Source organism: Schistocerca serialis, chromosome 9 (assembly GCF_023864345.2).
Source record: "Schistocerca serialis cubense isolate TAMUIC-IGC-003099 chromosome 9, iqSchSeri2.2, whole genome shotgun sequence".
Taxonomy (NCBI): Eukaryota; Metazoa; Arthropoda; class Insecta; order Orthoptera; family Acrididae; genus Schistocerca; species Schistocerca serialis.
In genome coordinates, this window is record NC_064646.1 from 325,276,412 (window position 1) to 325,300,336 (window position 23,925).

Consider the following 23,925-nt stretch of genomic DNA (forward strand, 5'->3'; position numbering starts at 1 on the left):
AGCTTTCCATCCCACGTTCGTCTGCTTAAAAGGACATTTACACTGTATCGATATATGATGGTCTCAAGAAAAGCCTTTCAAAAATTTTAAAACTATTGGAATAAGTACATTTAATGGTAGTTCATTTGTTAAAGAGCTAAACTTCAAGGTCTATACATAAATTCCGCTAGAATATGTAGAACAACTTAAACTGGAAAGAACACAAGCAAAATGTTGTGGGGAAGGCGAACCAAAGACTGCGTTTTGTTGGCAAAAACTTATAAGATGCAACAGATCTACTAAAGAGACTGCCTACACTATGTTTGTCCGTCCTCTTTTGGAGTACTGCTGTGTGCGATGTGGGATCCTGAACAGATAACATTAACGGAGTACACCGAGAAAGTTCAATGAAGGGCAGCACGTTTTGTATTATCGAGAAATAGGAGAGACAGCATCACGGACGTGATACAGGTTTTGGGGTGGACATCATTAAAAGAAAGGCGTTTCTCTTCTCACGAAATTTCAATCATCAACTGCCCCCTCCGAATCCGAAAATATTTTGCTGACGCATACCTACGTAGGGAGAAACAATCATCATAATAAAATAAGGGAAACCAGAACTGGCATGGAAAGATATAGGTGTTCGTTTTTATCGAGTGCTGTTGGAGGATGAAAAATAGAGAATTATTGTGAACGTGATTTGATGAACCCTCTGCCAGGCGCTTGAGATTTGCAGGATATGAATGTAGATATACATGTAGACGTAGATGTAGACGTAGAAGAGTTGCCTTCTTAAATCCAAGAGAAGGTGGAATGTTGTAACACAATGGAGGGAACAAAAGGGTAGTATCAAAAATCTCTTTGCTCTTTTCTAGGAGAAGCCTTGTACAGGATGTAGGCAAGTGCTATGTCCATCATAGTGCGACTCCTCGGAAACGCTGTCTCTGACAATGGATACACTACACCGTGATCGTCGGACTTGGGCAAGTGGTGTACTGGTTTTAACCAATTTAAGACGAGTTTTTGATAAATAATACGGACTTTCGGGCACGGAAGTAGCATTGTGGAACATAGTTTGAGCTTCCATAGTGCCCTGTTCCAACTGGATGCGAAGATCGATCAACAATCGAGATGCATTGCACATGAGTAAATGAATTTTAGCATTCAGTAATGTACTACATTCTTTCTAAAACCACCGAAAGGTTTGTCATTTATCTGTTCTGCCAAGGTGAAGAAATGAATGATACTTTCGACGTGAAAGCAGATCTTAAAATGTTTCCTTCACAGTGTAGTGTAATTACTCACTTGTATGTGACCTGTTATCTAAGTACTAAAAGTGAGTATATATTTCATGTACACCAATGCATAATTGTGTATGGTTTTCCTTCAAATTTTTATGTAATAACAAGAAATCAAAGGAACAATTTGTGCCGTTTTTAAACTACGGCATTACTGAACTACATATCGCTAAAATGAGAATTAGATACTATTTCTACATCGTACTAAAATTGCTTCCAGTCCTCCAGCTTTATAACTTAGATTGTATTAGCAAAGAACGTATTACTACAGTTATTTATAGTCTTTGATCGCATATGAACTTCATTCTGATTACTAGTTCTGATGTTAGCCATCTTCAGATCTGTTACAAGAGATATAAAAGAATAATACCAATTAACGACTATATCACAACAAATACAATAAACTGCAATTTAAATTTGTACAGCCTCTACGTCACAGTGCCCAAACATACCAATTGTTCCCACTGCTCAATTCAAATTTATCCTGTCGTAAGTTTTTCTTTAGAACATGTACACGCCACAACTTAAAATTGCTTCATATGAATGATATCAGCACCTTTAAATAATTGTGCATAGACAAGGTAGCTGCCCCACTTCCTAATACTGAATAATGTAACTTTCAAATAAGCAATCGTTTAAAAACATTTAAATTTTCATTAGAAGCTGATACGAATATTCATTTATGTTTTACAACTGTTGTTTTTTGTCGACTTCATTCAGAAGCCTGGTCTGATGTAGCTCTCCACTTTATTATTCGCTGTTCAAGCCTCTTCACCTCCAAATAACTACTTAACCTACATCCTTCTGAACCTGCTTCCTGTATTCAGCTGTTGGTATTACATTTCTTCACAGACACCATATTTCAAAATCATCTATTCTCCTGTTGTTCAGATGATTACCGTCCACATTTCCCTTTCACACAAACCTCCACTTCAAACAGTACTTTCAGAAAAGACTTCCTAACAATTAAAGTTATATTAGGTCTTAACAAATATGAAGAGCACAAGGCAAAAATGATGATAGTCAACTTTTTCCCATTCTGAGGTTAGGACAGGAATTTGTAGCTCAAATACGGCCGAATTTGTAGGGAGGTGTACACAGCAAGAATGCTGGCAGTTACTAAGTTATTTACCATTTTATTTTTGTTGTGCACGGTAAAACTGATGAATGTCATCTGTGTTCATGGCACATATGATGAAAGTCATTTCATAAGGCTGGCAAAACCTGCTTGATCAGGAGTTCAACGCGCTGTCTTCATTCTTTTGTTTACTTTGTGTTTGTGGTTAGAAAGCTGCCAAAGTTAATAGCTTGTGTTCTTGGTAGTAGTTTCTGAGAAAATGAGTGAATTAAGTGAGTCAAGTGTGGATGAAGATTGTGAAAACGTCAGTAAACCTAGCACAAAGAAGAGAAAATCCCATGGAAGGGTAAGAGATGTGATGAAAAAACTTAAAGTGTGTACTCACAAAAATGGGTCTGATTACAGATGTAAAATACTGCAGTGTTTTGATAAAGTTTGTGAAGGTGAGAGGAAAAGATTAATGTCTCATTTTAATAGTTTAGAATCTAATGATGCTCAGTCCACATACTTGGCGGGCTTATCAATGTTTATGACGTCAAAAATCGCAGACCAAGAAAGCCTGAAAATGAATCTAGTTTTAATGATAAGAACTACACCTACAAAGTAAGAATAATGGATGGTGATAATTTTATTGACACCCCTGTGTGTTATAAAGCATTTTTGTCTATTTTGGATGTAACTGGAAGAAGGGTTCAAACTATTCAAACGAGTCTGAAAGAAACAGGTGAACCTCCAACAGACAAGAGAGGAAAGTATGACCACAGACATTGTAGGACCTCAGAAGAAGTTAAGCAAAGTGTCACTGATCACAGTGCATCGTTTAAGGGCCGTACAAAGCATTATAGTTTCGATAAAACTAAAAAAATATACTTGCCAGACACTTTAAATTTGAAAAAATGTACACATTGTACAAAACAGGTATGCCTAATGGTAATATTGTGTCCTATGAATATTATAGACAGATATTCGTATCTAAGCTTAACATAGCTTTCGGATATCCCAGAAGCGACACCTGCAGTGCATGTGACAGGTACCAAGCAGAAATGAAAGCTCTAAACCTCCAGCTGGAACAGACTAATGATGACAAGGAAAAAGCAAATATTTTAAGCAGAATTAAGACAAAACAATGTGAGAATGAACAACACTTGAGGAAAGCTAACATGTTTTATGACACAAAGAGAAAATGTAGGAAAATTTCAAGGAAAAGGGAGGATACTCAGGCACTTACCACTGATTTTCAAAAAAATGTAAGCTTAGCTAATTTGACCACAAATGACGTTTACTACCGCCAATTGTCACTGTATTTGTTCAATGTGCACAGCCTATCTAAGGGAAATGCAACTTTTTTTGCTTACTCAGAAACAGAAGGAGGTAAAGGTGCAGACGAAGTAGTATCGATGTTGCACTATTATATCTTCACCATGTTACAGTCCAATGTCAAAAATTTGTACATATTTTGCAATTCTTGTAGCGGACAGAACCAGAACTACACCATGTTTCGCTTCTGTCATTATGTGGTACAGATCCTTAAAAACTAGACTGCATAGCAATTATATTCCCTATTCGCGGCCACTCTTACCTAGAATGCGATAGAGATATGGCCCTGATAAACGGCAAATTTCCCACAGAGATACCAGAACATTGGGTAAATGAAATAAAGAATGCCAGAGTAAGGCCTTCACCTTTCACTGTGATTGAAGCTGACCAAAACCTATTTAGAGAATGGACTGCTTTTTTGGAAAATCAATATCACAAGAAATGCCCATTTGCTACACGACCAATTCGTGAATTAAAATTTTCAAAAGACCATTGTAGGTTAGTTGAAGACAGACCATCTTACACTGGGTACTTTCTGATGTCACCGATCCTAACACAACACCAGATTACCAAGCTTTCAAGAGAGACAGAAGAACCTGGAGATAATACGTCCTTCTCTTTACCACCAATTCTGCGTGAAGGTAAGAGAAAATGACGCAACACTTTACCTTTGCTTTCACATATCAGTAATCTATAAACCTATAATGAGTTATATGGTGTCACCGCCAGACACCACACTTGCTAGGTGGTAACCTATAAATCGGCCGCGGTTCGTTAGTATACGTTGGACCCACGTGTCGCCACTATCAGTGATTGCAGACCGAGCGTCGCCACACGGCAGGTATAGTCTAGAGAGACTCCCCAGCACTCGCCCCATTTGTACAGCCGACTTTGCTAGCGATAAATCGCTGTCTACATACGCTCTCATTTGTCGAGACGACAGTTTAGCATAGGCTTCAGCTACGTCATTTGCTATGAGCTAGCAAGGCGCCATATTCTTCAAGAATATATTCTGAACTGATAATATTGTGAATCATGTACCGTCAAGAGCGACGTTCATCATTAATGGATTAAAGTTAAGTATCAAACAAATTACGTCCGCTTTCTGAATTCTAATTCCTTGTCATGTTCCAGACCTCACGTCAGTATAGTCCCTCCCTCCTCACGCCAGCCTGCGTGAGCTAAAACGCGTGAATTTCGGCCTCCTCTAGTAACATGGTGTTGGCACTTCCGCCAACACAACAAGTTATAGAATAATACCTCATAACAATAGTGTAACCTTGAAAGTAATTAAAACTTATCAGTATAGGAAATATTTTTGCCGTTATTGGAACAGATATTTAGTTAGGTTACTAGTTAATTTCATAATACTCTATGTAAGTAGGTAGGTTACTATTTTATGACAAAAACCACAAGCAGGTACCCTTGTTTTAGCTCAAAAGTTTGCTTATTTCGAGATCTGATTAAAGTAAAACCTGGAAAGTACCAAGTCCTGCAGCATCTGAAGCAGTTTTGCAGTCCATCTGCTCAAAAGTACTTTGAAGAACTTCCTCATTGACAAAATGTAAGTTGTAATTAACAGTGTTAAAATAAAATCTATATGGGCCTAATGTGTTAAAATCTAGAGTATTATAAATCTTATAAAATAAACAGTAGACAGAATCTGTTTACAGGTTACAAGATCCACTGAAGAAGCACAGAAAGATAGTGGGCTTTCATCGTTTTTACCAAGTTTTTTATGACTACCATCACTTTTACCATGTTTTTGTGTACCTACTTAAGTTTTTGATTAATAAAGTATCTTAAAATTGAAAATATGTTTATTGTATTACATTTATTACCTAAACAAATAGATATAGAACAAGAAAAATGTTGTTGCGATGGTTATACGGTGAACGTTTATGATATACGAGAGACTAGAGCAGAAAATTCGTCGTCCTGAAAAGTTACAAAAAAGTGACTATTATCATTTTTGCCTTGTGCACTTCATATCTCTTTTCCAAGATGTCTTTCATGCTATAGCCAGTCTGCATTTTATATTCCTTCTACGTCGTCTATCATCAGTTAATTTTCCGCCCAAATAGTAAAACTCATCTACTACTTTTAGTATCTCATTTCCTACTCCAATTTCTTTGGCATCACCTTCAGCATCACCTGACGTATTTCGACGACATTTCATTACTCTTGATTTACTTTTGTTGCTGTTCATCTTATAACCTCTCTTCAAGTATTACGTTACAGGATCCTTCGTTGTTTCTGCCAGACTTACCATGTCGGCGGCAAAGCTCGATGTTTTCATTGCTTCTCCTTATACTTTTCCCTGTGCTTCAACTACGACAAAATAAAATTAAAAGAAAAGCAAAATACTGAGAACTTTGCGTCCTAAGTTGTTCTTATTAAAATAATGGAAGACTAACTGAAAAAGCATTGTGGTCCAAAATTATTTAGGTGTATATGATTGCACATATTTTCTTTTCTATGTATACGTAATTATTTAGTTTCGTTTTCTTAATTCATGCTGTAAGCCAAGCACCGTCTTGTGGACATCGTTGAATATTCCCGCTTCACGCCCTGTAGTTCCGATAAATGGTGGCTATACGTAGCCTTCAACATGGCGTCTATAACGGAGGTGCATTCCAAGCAGAGAGCTGTCATTGAGTTTCTTTTGGCGGACAACTGGTGCATCGCAGATATTCATAGGTGTTTGCAGAATTTTTACGGAGATCTGGCAGTGAATAAAAGTACAGTGAGGCGTGAGGTGAGGCGTCTGTCAGCACCGCAACAAGCTCACGCAAACCTTCTGATCTCCACGCGCCGGCCACACACAGGTGGGACTCCTTCAATGTTGGAACGTGCGAATACTCACATTCGTGGTTATCGACGTGTCTCAGTCCAGTATCTCATTGCTCAACTGAACGTCTCTGTTAGTTGTGGTGACATAATCGTCCATTAGTTGGAGCGATAGTCGCAGGCGATGAAACATGTGTTCATATCTTCGAATCGCAAACAAAATGGCAATTTCTGCAATGGCGCCACACCGCTTGTCCTCCGAAGAAAAAATTCAAAGCATCACCCTCAGCCGGCAAAGTCTTGGCGATGGTCTTCTGGGACTCTGAAGGGGTCATTCTGTTTGATGTCCTCCGTCATGATGCAACGATCAGCTGTGAAGTGTACTGTGTTACACTCATAAAATTCAAAAAACAAATTCAGCGTGTTCATCGCCACAAAAATGCAAACGAAGTTCTCTATGGAAAAGCAAGGCCTCACTCAAGTCCATGCAACCGAAAGGAGCTCACAGAATTTCTTCTTCTTCCTCATCTACCCTACAACTCGGATCTCGCCTCTCGTACTTTGTGTCTGCCGTCTGTTTGGTTCAATGAAGGAGGCACTCTGCGGAAAGCAGCATGTGGATAATGACGATGTTATTGATGCAGCAAGGCGTTGGCATCGAGGTGGTAACGTGCGGGCACGCCCAGTAAGGTGTCTTATACCGGTCGCATTGAACGGAGACTATGTTTAAAAATAAGTTTTTGTAGCGAAAACGCTGGGGAATAATATAGTGTATTTCAATGTGAAATGAAACCAACATGCTTTCAGGAAAAAATGTATTGCATTGCTTTTCGAATGCCCCTCGTAGATGGGTCTTGGGAACTTTGTGCGACAGATTCAAGAGTTCTTGAATATTTCTGGCAGCATGTTCGGCAGCTAACAGATGTGTACCAAAAGCAAAGATTCTATTCGTAATACGTAAAGTGGCGTAGGTGCAGAGCGCACTAGTAGGAGACAGTGGTGTCAAAAGATGAAGAGAGTGATTTGCTCCTAGTTGTTGCATCGAATTAGTTTGCGTTTGAGGATAGGCAACCCACTGATTAAATTTCCAATGCAGGCTACCGTACAGAATCAAGTTTTTGTTTGTAAATTGGAGAAACAAAATCTTTCTGGCATTCTGTAGATGTTTGCTCCAGGTTTCGTCTTTTATATATTAGTTGATGTTGATCTTCTATATGACAAGGAGATTAGGGTTTAACATCTTGTTGATGAAGTGGTCGGTAGAGTTGGTGGGCAGTTTCAGAGTGGACAAGTGTGAGGAAGGAAGCCAGTCATGTCCTTTTCAAAGGAACCATCCTAGCATTTCTGCACTGTCCACAGTGAACGGTTGGCTGGTGCTATCCTAACGAGCAACAGTGCCCAGAAGAAAGTGGCCTGTAGTCAGCTGTCAATGCGGGGCACGAAGGGCTGTTGTGGTATCCAGGGCTCGTGGTTCAGGTTGTGCTTTGGGGGGGGGGGGGTGAGTGGAGTCGGCTACAGATATCGTGATTAATAACATCTCTCAGAAGCTAGTGTTGAAGCCGTTGTCAGTGCCTCCACGGCTTGTCGACTGTCACTGCGGAATGCAGTTTTTGGTAGTGCTGAGACTGGTAGGTCGGGTTGTGTTTGGAAATGGATGGCCAGTGCCATAATCAGTTCCTGGGGTGACCTAGTAAAAGACATTTCTTTGTGGAGCCACGTCAGGGACCTCAATTAGCTGCCGTGTGGGACTGTACGAGATGTGATCACAATCGGTGTGGGTGAGATTGCTGTGTGGACAACAAGCTGATGGAGCGATTGCTGTCTTTCCCAGTCTGACGCATAGCACCTCAGTGGAGGCAGGGAACAGTAGATCATAAGAATCATAACCTGAGTGCTTCTGACAATTAATGGTAGCGTCATGTAGACCTTGTGATTGGTGTGGTACATAGTGTTATATGAGAACGTGCACTAAGTGTAGCCACTACCTGAGTGGAAGTCTGACAATGCTGAGTATAGGGTTGTTTGTATTAGTAGCATGCAGGTTGTAGAGCAGTGTGTGTTGTGTTAAAGAATGGGCCTCATTGTTTCAGTACAACCAGCGGCATGATTAACCAAATTAAGTATATGTTAGTTGTTTTTTTACGATTGTGAATCATTTGTTTATTCAATGGTTTTAAGAACTGATTGTGTATTGAATTTTTGTGACTGAACTAGTGGTTGAATCATCTGTATAAAGATTTATATTGCTTTATGTGACTGAATTGTCATATTGTAGTGGTATAATTGTTTAAATAGTGTGAAGTATGGGTAGCTTGATAGTGTTGTTGGTAGCTGGCGTCTTAGTTCTTGGGTGTCGATAATAATGGTGGCTCAAGATGTACTTAGAAGTTATGTTTTTGAGTCTCCACAGAGCTCAGTTTGTTGTGTTTCTGTATTAAGATTTCATATTTTCAGTTTGTTAAAATAGGCCTATAATGAAGTCCCTATTTGAGTTTCTTCAGGTGCTTCTAACAACAAAATATGAGGAAAGGGCCAGTTTCAGGAATATAATTAAATGTTTCATTACCTATGACTGTACTACCTGTTCTCGTATCAAGAAGAGGAAGTTTCTGTCATCCGTTCTCTTGAGTAATGCAATAGAAAAAGTGAACCAACATATTATCCAACCGAACGGGCACACAGCATTAAAAATTGTACTTCCAATAACAGTGGAGTGTAGATGTGAGGTTTGGGACAGTGAACCATCAGCTCATTGGCTCATGTTTGAGGGATGGAATTCTTAACATGCAAAAGTATTGCAAACACCTAACTGATTATCTTCCACGGATGCTAGAAGACGTTTCTCCATAGACTAGCTGGAACAATTGGTACCAACAAGAAGGCTCTCCAGCGCACATGAAGTACTACAGCACGTCTTCACAAACTGTTTCACCAACAGGCCAGTGCAGTGCTAAGCATACTGGACTCGCATTCAGTAGGTCGATGGTTGAAACCAGCATTTCAGAATTCTGATTTACGTTTTATATAGCTCACAGCCACTTTCCTTCTGCATCCTTCACTAATCCGACCTCTTGCTCTGTCTCTAATGACTTCGTAATCGATGTTAAACACTAAACTCCTGCACCGTCTCCTCGCGATTTTGTTTCCAAATCATTGTATTGTACGCAGAGGACCTGTACCTTGGCCAAGCTGTTCTCCGGATCTGACACCTGCAGACCTTTCTTTTCGTGGGGGAAGCTGAAAGGCCCTGTCTACAAAGACATGCCAACTACACCTGATGACATGCAACAATGTATTACTACAGCCTGATTAGACATCTCCGCTGAAATGCTAGCACATGTGCAGCAGTTGTTCCATACCACAGTGCAGTCGTGTATTGCCACTGCCGGAGGTCATTTTGAAAACCACCTGTGATTGTCCATTGTCTCCTTACAGGCCAGAATGCACATAATTAATGTGTGCACTCGTGTTGTTCTTTAGTGTGTCCTATCAGAGGTATTGTACTAGTGTCGGTGTGGGAACTTTTCAAAATACAATATCTCGTAAATGATTCACCCTAGAGTCTTGCATCAAAAACCGCTGACATTCCAGTTTACCCTACTTTTAGTGTGCTAAGGTCAATAGGTATTGTCTCCTTTAAAAAATGTATATTTGTACAAAAATACATTCTCTAAGTATTATTACAATGTATTGATTGGCTAACAATACGAGCCCCTGCCTACCAATCCATTCTGGGCAAACCGCACATCAATAACACTTTCCATTTCCGTAATAGTAAGAGTGCAAGTTTGAGATAATCCATCCCATGTATACATAAAAGTCAAAACTGTATGATGACTGCCCACCACGACATTGGATGCTGCCTTGTGGTATTGCTGGCATGTGACACGGGAAAAAACGTAAGTAAGCAGAGCAGATGCAGACCGGGGATCACCCTAGCGAAGACACGGCTGTAATTGGGGAAATGAATTGAGGTGATTATGACAAAGGGCAGATTATTATCATGCAGCATGTGAACGAGTATGTTGGAAACAGCGAAACTGATCGGTGTTCACATGCTACTGTTGTGAGCATCTACAGAAAGAGAAAGGTGGACAGTGAAACTACTTCTAGGTGCTAAATGGGTGGACAGCCACGACGCTTCACAGAAAGTGACGCTCGGAGGCTTTTCTGCTCTGTAAAGTAGGATAGATGGTGATCTGTGGCATCTCTGCCGAAAGCGTAGAGCGTTGGTGAGTAGTTATTCCATGGGGATTCTAGTGCACACGACAAAAGCCAACGGAATTATCACCTCAGTTCTCGTCCCCCCCCCCCCCCCACTTTTCCCTAACATAAAACCACAATCATTTTAACCAAGAAACCTCTCAGTAGTTGTTCCATGGGGATTCTAGTGAACACGACAACAGCTAACGGAATCATCACCTCAGTTCTCGTCCCCCCCAATTTTTCCCTAACATAAAAACCACAATTATTCAAACCAAGAAACCTCCGGGAACCAATGTACGATGTTTGACTGAAAAGTAATGCCTCCATCTTCGTAACTCTTCAACAGTTGGCAGCATTGGTATGCAGCAGGTACTGGCTTATTCCGTAGCCTCTTCTCTACCGCTCCAGTTGGCGGGAAGCCTTAGTACTGAACGGTTCTGTTGTTACAGTGTAAAGTATGGGACCCTGCGCAGATGGTCGGTCAATGCGATTTAAGCAACGTGGAGTCATAGAATTCTTGACAGCTGAAGGTGTCGTACCAAAGGAGATTCATCAGAGAATGAAAGCAGTTTATGGTTATTGTGTTGATGTGAGTACTGTGCCTCATTGGGTGAGTAACTTTAAACATGTTGAGGCGGGAACATCTGACCTGCGTGAGAAACAAAGAGTTGGATGACCTGCTGAACCAACCACCGAGTTTCACAAGAAAAATGTTGACAAATTGATTCAGGACGATCGTCGTATCACTCAGAGAGAAATTTGAAGCACAATCGACATTTCACAAGAACGTGTGGGTCACATTATTGTTTTGCTCGGCCCTTGGAAGTTCTGTGCATGATGGGTACCCTGGATGCTGACTCCTGAAATGAAAGCGCACAGACTTGAAATTTGCCAGGAACTCCTCTCGCATTACGAGAATGAAGGTGACGCATTTCTCCATTCAGTTGTGACAGGAGACGAAACGTGAGTACACAGTTACAACCTGGAGACGAAACGTCAGTCTATGGAATATCGACATGAAGATTCACCCCTGAAAAAGAAATTGAAGACGCAGCCCTCAGCTGGAAAAATCTGGGATGCAGATGGTGTTATGCATGTCGATTTCCTTGAACGTGGAGCAACAATAAATTCAGTGTGTTACATCACAACGCTGCGAACTCCGAAATGATGGCTAACAAGTGCCCGAAAGGAAAAGGGAAATGCTTTCCTGCAGCATGACAGTGCCAAACCACACACTTCAAGCGCCACCACAGAAGAATTTCAGAGACTGAATCTCACCATTGTATGGCATCCTCCATACACTCCAGATTTAGCACTGTCTGACTTCCATCTGTTCCCGATAATGAAAGACGATCTGCAGGGGCATCATAGTGCTTCTGATGAAGATGTTGAGAGAACTGTGAGACAGTGGTTGCGGAAATAGAATGTCGACTTCTTCCGTGACAGCTTCAGAGAACTTTTTCATGGTTGGCAGAAATGTACCCAATTGGCTGGTGAATATTGGTAATTAAAGATCACATTGTAAGGATTATTTCTGCATTTGATTTATTAAAATATTCCCATCCAAACCCAATTAACAAAGGTAGTGGCATTACTTTTCATTCAACCCTTGTAATAATAACAATGTGAATAAAATTAAGAGGTAACAAATGTTAACAATTAAAAATTATAAAAATTATGAGTAGAGAAGTAAAAGTTTAAGGAAATAAAAAATTCCAGTCTACTTTCCCAAACTGATAATATGCTTAGAATAATTATTAATATGTTTTTTATCTATATCTATTTAAATTTTACACCACTAAGGTTCTCTAGATTATCTTGTTAATCCTCAATGCTTTCATTATAATGACTGGGAAGAATAATTTTGTATTTATCATTACAATCAACACAATTTTCTGACCAAATTTCACTGATGAAAATTCAGCTTTTGAACGGTTCATATGTTTAATTCTATTAATTTAGTAAACCTTTCTGTGGAGTCATTATTGAAACCATTAACCTCATTTAATCTCACATCAATATCCTTGCTCAAGGTTATTTTATTTGTTGTTGTTGTGATCTTCAGTCCCGAGACTGGTTTGATGCAGCTCTCCATGCTACTCTATCCTGTGCAAGCTTCTTCATCTCCCAGTACCTACTGCAACCTACATCCCCCTGAATCTGCTTAGTGTATTCATCTCTTGGTCTCCCCCTACGATTTTTACCCTCCACGCTGCCCTCCAATACTAAATTGGTGACCCCTTGATGCCTCAGAACATGTCCTACCAACCAGTCCCTTCTTCTGGTCAAGTTGTGCCACAAACTTCTCTTCTCCCCAATCCTATTCAATACTTCCTCATTAGTTATGTGATCTACCCATCTAATCTTCAGCATTCTTCTGTAGCACCACATTTCGAAAGCTTCTATTATCTTCCTGTCCAAACTATTTATCGTCCATGTTTCACTTCCATACGTGGCTACACTCCATACAAATACTTTCAGAAATGACTTCCTGACACTTAAATCTATACTCGATGTTAACAAATTTCTCTTCTTCAGAAACGCTTTCCTTGCCATTGCCAGTCTACATTTTATATCCTCTCTACTTCGACCATCATCAGTTATTTTGCTCCCCAAATAGCAAAACTTCTTTACTACTTTAAGTGTCTCATTTCCTAATCTAATACCCTCAACATCACCCGACTTAATTCCACTACATTCCATTATCCTCGTTTTGCTTTTGTTGATGTTCATCTTATATCCTCCCTTCAAGACACCATCCATTCCGTTTAATTGCTCTTCCAGGTCCTTTGCTGTGTGACAGAATTACAATGTCATTGGCCAACCTCAAAGTTTTTATTTCTTCTCCATGGGTTTTAATACCTACTCCGAATTTTTCTTTTGTTTCCTTTACTGCTTACTCAATATACAGATTGAATAACATCAGGGAGAGGCTACAACCCTGTCTTACTCCCTTCCCAACCGCCGCTTCCCTTTCATGTCCCTCGACTCTTATAACTGCCATCTGGTTTCTGTATAAATTGTAAATAGCCTTTCGTTCCCTGTATTTTACCCCTGCAACCTTTAGAATTTGAAAGAGAGTATTCCAGTCAACATTGTCAAAAGCTTTCTCTAAGTCTACAAATGCTAGAAACGTAGGTTTGCCTTTCCTTAATCTTTCTTCTAAGATAAGTCGTAAGGTCAGTATTGCCTCACGTGTTCCAGTATTTCTACGGAATCCAAACTGATCTTCCCCGAGGTCGGCTTCTACTAGTTTTTCCATTCGTCTGTAAAGAATTCGTGTTAGTATTTTGCAGCTGTGGCTTATTAAACTGATTGTTCGGTAATTTTCGCATCTGTCAACATCTGCTTTCTTTGGGATTGGATTTATTATATTCTTCTTGAAGTCTGAGGGTATTTCGCCTGTTTCATACATCTTGCTCACCAGATGGTAGAGTTTTGTCAGGACTGGCTCTCCCAAGGACGTCAGTAGTTCCAATGGAATGTTGTCTTCTCCGGGGGCCTTGTTTCGACTCAGGTCTTTCAGTGCTCTGTCAAACTCTTCACGCAGTATCGCATCTCCCATTTCATCTTCATCTACATCCTCTTCCATTCCCATAATATTGTCCTCAAGTACATCGCCCTTGTATAGACCCTCTATATACTCCTTCCACCTTTCTGCATTCCCTTCTTTGCTTACAACTGGGTTTCCATCTGAGCTCTTGATATTCATACAAGTGTTTCTCTTATCTCCAAAGGTCTCTTTAATTTTCCTGTAGGCAGTATCTATCTTACCCCTAGTGAGATAAGCCTCTACATCCTTACATTTGTCCTCTAGCCATCCCTGCTTAGCCATTTTGCACTTCCTGTCGATCTCATTTTTGAGACGTTTGTATTCCTTTTTGCCTGCTTCATTTACTGCATTTTTATATTTTCTCCTTTCATCAATTAAATTCAATATTTCTTCTGTTACCCAAGGATTTCTACTAGCCCTCGTTTTTTTACCTACTTGATCCTCTGCTGCCTTCACTACTTCATCCCTCAAAGCTACCCATCCTTCTTCTACTGTATTTCTTTCCCCCATTCCTGTCAATTGTTCTCTTATTATCTCCCTGAAACTCTGTACAACCTCTGGTTCTTTCAGTTTATCCAGGTCCCATCTCCTTAAATTCCCACCTTTTTGCAGTTTCTTCAGTTTTATTCTACAGGTCATAACCAATAGATTGTGGTCAGAGTCCACATCTGCCCCTGGAAATGTCTTGCAATTTAAAACCTGGTTCCTAAATCTCTGTCGTACCATTATATAATCTATCTGATACCTTTTAGTATCTCCAGGGTTCTTCCATGTATACAACCTTCTATCATGATTCTTAAACCAAGTGTTAGCTATGATTAAATTGTGCTCAGTGCAAAATTCTACCAGGCGGCTTCCTCTTTCATTTCTTAGCTCCAATCCATATTCACCTACTACGTTTCCTTCTCTCCCTTTTCCTACACTCGAATTCCAGTCACCCATGACTATTAAATTTTCGTCTCCCTTCACTATCTGAATAATTTCTTTTATTTCATCATACATTTCTTCAATTTCTTCGTCATCTGCAGAGCTAGTTGGCATATAAACTTGTACTACTGTAGTAGGTGTGGGCTTCGTATCTATCTTGGCCACAATAATGCGCTCATTATGCTGTTTGTGGTAGCTTACCCGTATTCCTATTTTCCTATTCATAATTAAACCTACTCCTGCATTACTCCTATTTGACTTTGTGTTTATAACCCTGTATTCTCCTGACCAGAAGTCTTGTTCCTCCTGCCACCGAACTTCACTAATTACCACAATATCTAACTTTAACCTATCCATTTCCCTTTTTAAATTTTCTAACCTACCTGCCCGATTAAGGGATCTGACATTCCACGCTCCGATCCGTAGAACGCCAGTTTTCTTTCTCCTGACAATGACATCCTCCTGAGTAGTTCCCGCCCAGAGATCCGAATGGGGGACTATTTTACCTCCGGAATATTTTACCCAAGAGGACGCCATCACCATTTAATCATACAGTAAAGCTGAATGCCCTCGGGAAAAATTACGGCCTTAGTTTCCCCTTGCTTTCAGCCATTCACAGTACCAGCGCAGCAAGGCTGTTTTGGTTATTGTTACAAGGCCATATCAGTCAATCATCCAGACTGTTGCCCCTGCAACTACTGAAAAGGCTGCTGCCCCTCTTCAGGAACCACACGTTTGTCTGGCCTGTCAACAGATACCCCTCCGTTGTGGTTGTACCTACGGTACGGCTATCTGTATCGCTGAGGCACGCAAGCCTCCCCACCAATGGCAAGATCCATGGTTCATGTTTTTTTCTATTTATATGCAGAAAAATTATTTATATTTTTTAAAAATAAAATTTTTTACCTGGCTTTAAACTTCAGCATACATTTTTAGTTTTGGATCATTAACCAACACTGAAATATCGAATAAGGCGATGTAACAATTTTTATTTTTAAAAAATCTCTTCAACCAAAATATAGAGGAAATTTTTAAATAAGATTAAAAAATACATTGATTCTCAAAATGCCCAAAACTTCATGCCATGAGAAACCCAGTGGAGCTTTCCCCACTTGCCTTTTTCGTCGCTTTTCTGTTCTGCGTCTTTGACTGCCATCTGCATCCACACATCTTCTTGTTGTATACATCTTGATATCTACATCTTGGTGTAGGTGGGAGAGCTGCTGATGGCTGGTATCCTTGATCGACTGCAGTGGTGGATGGATAGCAAATACAATAAATAGGCTGGCTAGTCCACTTTCCCTACAGCACAAGGAAATAACATTCCAAATCGCACATATACATTTGGTAATTGAACAACAAAGTTGATTAGAAAACAAATATTTCTACGTATGGTGCAATCTGTTTGGGGTTTCCTGAATCTGCTCCTGGTCCTACAACTGTCTGGGAAAATGAATTGATAGCTCGGCACGCCCTCTGGCCACACAGCGCGACCTTCTAGTCACGCCAGTGGCTTTGTAAGAGTTAGCAGTTATGCAATATCTTGCACCAGCAAGCCTGCTAAATGGATCAATTTTCTTCAATTTCTCACTCAAATATTAACACAGCTTATAAATTCAAAATTATAACATAATCTGTATGAAAAGGAATAATCAGAAAAATAATAATCAGTGTATTTGATTATCATTAGATGTGTTTAAAAATTCTCAGTTAATATTCTAAGTTGTACATTTCAAGTTAAATTCTTATTTCCATACATAATTATGTAAGCAAACGTAACATTAGGAATGTTACCATTAAAAGTAGTACACAATTCCATGGTATTTTTCTGCATAGCTAACACATTCATTCTCATAGACATATTTATAGCAAAAATATAATAATTTTCCATAACATTGATTGGATTTGCATTGACAGCGCCATTTACGTAGGTGGCCCAGTTAAAATCTGGGAAAGCAACATAAGTCTCCAAAAAGTTAGTTAGTGGATCTAAGTTCCAGATCTCTTTTGAAAAACTTCAGTTTCTACCATTCTTTATATAAGTATTTTGTAATTTAATGTGATCGACTTGGGAAGAATTAGTCAACTGATTATTTTTTCGATTCGATTGGAAAACAACAAAAATAAAATAAGGCACACCAATTTCTGCAGAATTACGGTAAATGATGATATCTCGTTACAAATTTCTCTTTCCACTTAAGCCAGCAGCCTCAGTGGATTGTGATTTGAAGAAAGATATAGGAATTTACGGATTTTTAGTTTTTCTAACTCCAGCTTAAGTGAATCCTGTGATTCATATCTAACCTCAGGAATGTTAACTTCGACTGATTCCAGAAAAGTTTTACCTTCCTTAGGAAGTATTTCTTTTATTTTAACTGCAGCTTGACTGTGGTTGGACCATCGAAGAATGATATTGTCTGCACTAGAAATCCAGGTAAAAACTACTGTTAAATCACCTTCCCACATAACTTCCTTGTAGTACTTAAGGAACCCACCAATCAAACCTGGTAGAAGGAGAATTTCATTTTTCTTACTTTTTATCTTCCCATTTTTAAGGATATGCTCTTCCATGGTTAACTCATTGGCTATAAACGAAGTCAATGATATAAGGACAGATGAAGAAATTAGAGGGTATTCAATCCCAGACAAAATATTGTTCCCTTTTTTAATGGTGATATCAATGAATAGCTTTGCTGCATATTTGTCAATTAACTTTTTATTTAATTTTCCATCATATATCAGGTAATCCTCACCACCAGCTCCAATAATACTGAAGCTCATATACAACTGTGCATGATTAGGATGAACCCAAATATCTCCAACATGAATATGAATTTTTGTTTCCTTGTTGCGAAGATTTAGGTTGCTTTTGTCTTCTCATTCACAGGGAGTGAATCAAACTGGTAGCTGTCAATCTTATTCATTTAATAAGGATAAAAAAATTTTAAGTTATTTCTAAAACAGCTATGATACAAGCACAATTGAAGTCAGTCAGATTATCATTTTCACCTGTTACAGTTACTTATAAGTCCTGTCTAGTATCAAAAATTGGAATATATCACATTTGAAATTAAAAATATTGTATAAAAGATAATTGTGAAACATTGCCACAGCATAAAATTTTTTCTAACAACAGACAACTTATCGCTAATTGACAAAGACAACTTATTACTATTAATAACAAAATATGTATTTAAATAAAGAAAACTGATTGGGATCAAAATAAGAACTCTAGAGGCCTCTTGAGAAGAAACCAAAAAATAAGTATGGCAAGCTCTTGCCTAGCTCTATTTGATGTGCAGCAGTAGGCCAAAATGGATGTGGGAAGAGAACATTGATGACTTAGTATTATATTCTAGCTATTTATCAAAAACAGTGATGAAATTATACCACTGGATGATTGTTAAGATAATTCAGTTGTAGTATTCGATGATGTGACTCTCAAAAATGAGAATGTAACTAGGGAATATTTTACTACAGCAAGGCACAAAGAATTAGATTGTTTCTATTTAGCCCAGTCATACTCGAAGATACCAACACAATTAATAAGAGTTCGTAAAAAATTCTTAAATAATTTTAGAAAAGACCATAGAAACTTAAATCATGCTTATCTCAAATTTGTCAGTGACGATTTAAAATTTAATGATTTTAAATAAATGCATTGTAAATCCAAAAATGGAGGTAAATTTCGTTTTATTACAACAGATACACAGAAAAATTAATAGTGGTAAGCACAGATACATAATTAAAATGTAAATATGAAGATAATAATTAAACATATATATTATGCAAAACAGTAAACACTGAACGTTAAACATTAAACATAAACGTTAAATATAAAATGTTGAACGTGAAACACAAAATGGTGAATGTTAAAATTAAATCATTAATGCTTTTTATTCTTATTAGATGTTTGCGAAATACAATTCTATGATGCAGCGGAGTACACACAGTGTGTGCAGCCCAGAGGTTCTTAAAAAGGCTAAAGGAAAGAGAAAGGTAAAGGAGCAATTAAAAGAGGAATTTAAAAAATGTAGAAACAAACAAGAACAGAATCTGAAAAATATAAACAAAAGATCAGCCTGTTATTGATGCAATCGAAAAGGTTAAAGAAGGAATCAAAGGTATAGGCGCTGATGTTCTGAAAGCTATAGAAGAAAATAGAGAAATCAAAAAGCTGCTGGTTTCTTATAAATATTTTGAAGAATTTAATGGCATACCTGCAATTGAGCAATGTGATAGTGATACGAGATATTATCTATTTAACATATACGAAATACAATGTTTATTGAAAAATTACGAAGAAGAGGTTAAAAATAGAAAGAAGCAAGCCACTAAAAGAATAAAAATAAATGAAAGAATGCTAGAATATGTTAACTACAGTGAAGGCAAGGTTTTTGGATTTGGGACTGATTGTATACTTAAACTCGTTGGTAAATTATCGCTAAAATTTGATGGGATTAAATTAACTATCACTGAAAGGTCATATGAATGTACAAACAGCTTAATGAATCTCTTTTCTAAACAACAGATTACTGTGGATGACATGAATACAAGATTTACAAGTTGTGATTTATCAAATAATGTGGATATATTGTAATATTCAGGAGCGATATATTCTGATAATAGTCCTCATAAAATAAAATGTAGTGAAGGTAATATAAATATGTAATAATAGAAATTGTCGATGATTTTTTCCAGCATCAAGGCAAAGAAAACGAGATGTTTCACTGCAAAGTGAGGATGAGAAAAGAAGGTGATGTTGTCATTAAAAATATACAGGAAGACTAGTGGAACATGTTTGGATGAATAATTTAGAGATTTAATTGATATATGAGCAGTCATTTGTGGAGAAGACTTAGCTGGAAATAAAAATTATCACAATGAAAAAGTTGGAATAACACATATGTTAGCAAAAAAAATTTAGTTATATTATTATGAACAATTAAAAAAGAGTACCATATCCAAACAGATTTTTGAATAATTTGCAATAATTTTGGAAAACAGAAACATATGGAAAAGAATTAGTTAATACTTTAATTAACAAATAACCATTTGAAATGCATCTCCCTGGTTATGATTATTGTGGGTCAGGAAGAAAATTAGAAGGAAGATTAGCTAGAGGTGATCAAGGAATAAATCCACTAGATGAAGCCTGCAAAAAGTATGATATTGTGCATAGAGATCATAAAGACACAGACAAAAGATGTGAAGCACACAAACTTCATCTATCTGTAAAAGAAAGAATGCATGTTTCTGATAAAACAGTTGGAGAAACATTTGTTGCTACAGCAGTTAGAGGAATACTTTACGGAAATGCAAAATTAGGTATGGGTTTAGATGTTGATGACAATGGTTGGGGACTAAAAATAATAATATTTTTAAAATTATATCTATAGAAATGAATAACTTCTGCATTAATTATAATTTGCTACATAGTGGCAAAACTAAACTAAGAGCAATTAAAATATAACTAAATAATTATCAGTTGCTTGGTACTGATAATTTTTTAACTATGAAAGAAACAGAGTAACACAGGTGGAATTTTGCTGGTAATATTAGGGATTCCTGCTGTGAAAAAAATATGAAATATCTAACAAAATTCAGATTCACAAAACATGGAGGGAGATTTCTTTCATTTACTTTGACAGCATTACCATATGTAGCTGCTGCTAGTACCACTGTCGGTACAGTACCAAAAACGGTATAGATAGAAAACAAAAATATCAAGAATTAGAAAACCAAAAAATACATGATTCACAATGAAGGAGATAGATGGCGTTGGAATGAAAGAATTACAAAAAATTCAAAAACAATTCATATGTATCCTAATGTATTAAGTAATTTTGATGTAAAATATCTTACTAAATAATTAAAAATCAAACCCTTTAATGGCGTCTTTATGACTGGTGGATCATCATAGAGAATATGAATCTGCGATAGTTAACTTGGATATTTACAATAATGTAGGATATGTTGTTACAAGCATATCGATAGAGTTATATTAGTTTCAAAGGTAGAAGAGTAGTCAATATAAAAGATCCAATAAGTTATTTCGATATTATTGCTAAACAATGTTTAGAAAAACAATCAAAAGCTCTTTCCACAAGGGTTGAGTTTATAAATATTGAAACACAATTCAGTAATTAAGTTGCTAAACAATAATCAGCATCAGATAACACTAAATAATTACTTAAAAAAAGAAAGAAATAGAGGCTGAAATAACAAATGTAGTTACATATATTAAATCAGAATGTAGGAAAGTCCATGACAAAGAAACACTCACATTATAATTTTTTATGGGAGAGGAACAAAAATGTTCATTTTGAGTGTGATTTTATTCTTAATAAAGTTGTTGCTGTTGCTCAAAATATAAATAAAAATTTGTCCTTGAACAATTTTGATATTAAATTATGTATTTTTTTAAATAAAGTTTACAATGTGACTAATGATATTCATCATTAAAAATTGAACATGAATCCAGCTTTCTAACTATAATATTAAAAGATTCTGTTAAAATTGCTCCAGCGGATTTAAAGATAATTATATTTGGTGAAGTAATTTTATCTTCAAGTTAATTATAAATGAATAGATATGGTCTCAAAATTATTTGATGGATGCAGTAATACAAGTATTTGAGTATAAAAATGAAGGCAGTTGTCTTTCTATCTATTGCTGAATTTAAATACACAGTCAGAAATAAAATTAGAATTAGTTAACTTAAAGAAAATTCTGAAAAAAGAGTTATACAGGTAATTGGTCAATAGAAATTTTTGTAATTGAAAGTGTTATTTATTCTAATCCAATCACATATAAATTAAAGGCTGTAAGTGGAGAAAAAATAAAAGGTGATATTTATGAACAAAAACCACAAAAATTTATCGTGATGTATATCTTGTTGAGAAAGTGTTAAGAAAGGAAGGAGATGAAGTATATGTTAAATGGTTAGGATTCCATAATTCACAAATTTTTTGAGTGGGTAAAAATATAATTATTACATAAAACTTTGTATATGGAAATAGATACTGCTAATGATAATTTCTAGCTCTTTGGTATTGAATATAACATTAACTTTCTTAATTGTTTTATCACACAAGGCAGCCCACTCGCAGCAATTCCCATGTGTCTTAAATAATTCATTTACTATGGTTTTTCCTTGCCATGTTGATTTTTATATATGATAATTCTTTTCAATCGTTATGTTTTTTGTGATAGTTATTACTAGTTTTGAGACATTTTAATTCGATTTTTATGTTTTTTAGATGGTGAATCTGTGCCATTAGATGCTCTGCAAATGTTGAGTTGGAGTGTTTACTATTTAATGATCTTAGACTTTTTGTTTATTTGACTCTAGAATTCTTACATGTTCGGCCAACATATACAAGTAGATAGCAATTGTTAGTTAGATGGCGCACACCAGATTAGCAGTATTGATCAGTGCCAGCGGTTTGTCATCTGAGTTTGTACTGTATTGTGCTGTTTGTTCGATATGTTACATTGCGTCCCTATCTTTTTAGTGTTTCCTACCTTGTGTGTGGTTTTGTTTTGGTACATTAATGTGCCATTTATTGTTTACCCTTTGTTTAATTGTTATGCATTTTGATTTGTCTGTCTATGTGTGTGTTTCATGATTAATTATTGTCAGTTTATGTATAGTTCCTGTAACTTATTGTTTACTTTATCTGGTATCTTCACATCATATCCAGCTAACGCAAACAGTGTCTAGTACTGTATAAGATGGAATACCTCTGCAGTTATTCCCAGCAGGCACCGAAATAAGAGGATTGTCAACAAAGAAAGAGATGTTGTCATACCCTTCATGACTTAGATGACAAGTGGCATGTTCGAATGCAACAGTGCAAGAACCTAGACTGCAGTTCACGATACAAACGCCTTGAGGAATGTGGGAGCCATCAGCTTGCCTATCCAGTCCACTGATTTATTACCAATAGACTATACCTGTGACGTAAAAGGTAGACATTCAGAATTGTAAGGGTTTCGTGACCACTTGTTGACAAAGTATCAGTTGGCTTCTATCTCGGGTTCTTTGGCCGAAATTTGTTCAATTGTCAAAGCATGAGCCTCCATTGCTGGTCTGCCACTATTAATGGAGAGTGAAGCCTTGACAATGCTGGTGAAACTTCAGAAAAATCATCAAAAAGGCATCCACTCACGAATATGAGACACAAGCCAACAGGCAGAAAGACATACAATTTCAAACCAGTCTCTAGGCAGTATTAGTCATAAAATGATACAGTGTCAGTTTCAGACATAGCTGGTAATTGCTCAAGATGACGCTCAGAGGCTGTTAGCTTCCATCCTACAATGGTTACAGAAGCATATTCGTGTCTGTGGATATCACATCTCATACTGATATTCATTATGAAATGAATGTTAAATCATGTATTACACTTTATGTAAGTCTCTGCAAATATTGATGAACTTGCTGATCCTAACCATGCATTACCATGACAGTCTGATTAAATGGAAAAGAAAGAAAAGAGACAGCACACATTTCTAAAATGTATGAGAGTTGGATAAACGCTCTAATCTCTTTCTCATCCTTTTCTCTCTCCATCTTCTCCTCCCCCTCCCTATGCATATCTCCTTCACCTCCCCCTCGATTTGTCCATCATCTTTCTGTGCATCCTTGCCTCCCTCTGTCTCTTTACCTCCTCTCCTTCTCTGTGACCCTATTGTGCCCAACACCTTCTTTCTCTGTTCATTTTCTCCTGCCCCTTCCCTCACCATTTCCTTCTGCCCCTCTTTCTGAGCAC